The sequence below is a fragment of the Anoplopoma fimbria genome, chromosome 14 (genome assembly GCF_027596085.1).
Source record: "Anoplopoma fimbria isolate UVic2021 breed Golden Eagle Sablefish chromosome 14, Afim_UVic_2022, whole genome shotgun sequence".
In the NCBI taxonomy this organism is placed as follows: domain Eukaryota; kingdom Metazoa; phylum Chordata; class Actinopteri; order Perciformes; family Anoplopomatidae; genus Anoplopoma; species Anoplopoma fimbria.
Genome location: NC_072462.1, coordinates 10,389,615 through 10,391,848, shown reverse-complemented (window position 1 = coordinate 10,391,848; position 2,234 = coordinate 10,389,615).

Below are 2,234 nucleotides of genomic sequence, written 5' to 3'. Positions count from 1 at the left end.
CTTGCTACAACAAACATGCTGCTCACTTATTGCTGCTTATACTTCTACTCCTTAACATCTCCGAGAGAAATATTGTACTTTCTACACCACTACATTTATCCTGTCAGGTTACTTATTAACAATTGACGAGTAAAGTATTTTACTAAATCCCTCAAATCCAACATAAAGGCTTCAATTATCGAGTCAGGTGTCATGAAGGCCGTCTGGATTTTTTTGGCTCAGCCGGAGTCATTTTAGAGTTGTACTCCATGTCTATACAATAGAGGACTGATAACATATTTTTGGAAGTTAGCCTCCCCTGGTTCTCTCCACAAAAAAACAAGGGGACTTTATCATTGTGTTTTGGATTATTGCAGAAAATAAGCTCTTTGGCAAACAAACGTGTATTTTTTTGTTAAGCATCTTCACAAAGTAACACCACTTTAAAGATTTTTGAATCGTGGATGCAATCGGCAGAAGTAAATAGCTATTACTGACTTATTTTATGTTGTAGAACAAAACATGAAAAATGTCTTGAGATTATGTTAACCACAGACCTCATTTCAGGCATCTAACCAGAAAAACATTAAAACAACAAGAACATAAAAACATTGACTTAAAGCTAGGAGGGTAATTTCTTTACTGTAAAAAAACTGTCCTGCAGCTCTTTATTGTGAAATATCTGCTCATTTTGCTGTTTAGTTTGACCAATCAGCCACCCATCCATTCCCTTATCTTTAACACTTGGTTTTGAAGCACACTGATGTCAGAGGGGATTCTAAAAATGTTGTTCAAAGGTTCATGGTGCCTGACCAGCCAGAATGCTGCTGCCAGGATTTGAACAAAAACTCAAATGAGAGATGACATAACTCCCACACTGGCTCTCTGTATCTTTTAAAATTGATTTTAAAGTGCTCTTCTTAGTTTAAAAGGCAGTTAATGGCCACGCCTCCTTTTATATCCCAGACTCCATATTGTTTTATGATCTTCCAAGAACCAAAGTTTCTCCACCGCTGCCGCCTTAACTGTTCCTAAGGTCACCACAAAGAAACTGCACACTGAAATGTGTTTTTGAGCTGTTAACTGACTGTACTGTGAGGAAACACATCAATGTCGTTATAAAAATTTGTATTTCATCTGTTGAAGATGGATCTACACGCCCTCTGTTCTTTTAAATTAACTCTAAAAAATGAATAAAAAATGAATAAATATATTTAAAAAAAGAAGGTTATTGCCCTCTAATTAGAGCACTCACTGTGCAGCTCTTCTTAAGTACCACGGCTGCTCTGTATCAGACGCTACAGGGTGCCTAGAGCATCAGTATCAGACGCTGAAGGTTGTGACAATCAGAGGCATTTGACCTAGGAATGAAAACTGGCTGCACAGCCTGCTTATTGGCCGGGAGGTTAAACCCCCACGTGGGACCCAAAGCTCTTTGCTGACCCCCAGGAACAAGAAAACAAGAAGAGAAGAGAAAATACAGGCTGCAGGAAGGTCATAAAGGATAACTGAGAGCGATTATTTTTCTATCACTCTCTACTCGTTTTTTAAGAAAAATGCTGCATAATATTCTTTAAAATTTTAGACGTGCTAAGTGTCTTTAATATTTGAATATTTTCTTTAATTTTTTGATAATACTAATTTTCATTTGTGAATGTTTTTCTTTTTTTTTTTACTTTTAAACCGTTTTAAAGAAGGGTTGGTAATCTTCTAAAACATTTTTCATTTGTCATCAAATCCTGATTATCAATGACACAAACAAAATCCCAGTATCTGTGGCTGTCTCAGGACTGTAATAAACCCAGCCAATAATTGTATTTGGCCTGAACCCAATGATTGGACGGGCTGCCTACCTGCCTGTCTACCTGCCTGTCTACCTGCTGTCTGGCTGCACGTATTCTTCCGTGCACTCATTGCTCTTTCACAAACTGCTAGCTCAATAGTCATGTTTGTTGTTAACTTTGGTATCATTATTTTGGGGGGCGTAGCTTTGGGCGGACGGGATGTCAGTGTTGCCGACTTGGTGACTTTCTTGCTAGATTTAGCAACTTTTGGAGCTAATGCTGCTAGCTTCTTTCTTGGAAAATATTTGTCAACACTGTATTCTTCGGTTGGATCATTTTTCAAATTTAGCCTACTCTTGCTAGTTTCTCCAGATCAGCAAACCCTAGCGTTAAATGTATTTGCTGCTGAATTGTTAATCACTTTTGTTGCATTCTCTGCATGAAAGGTGTTGTAAAAATAAAGTTCATTCA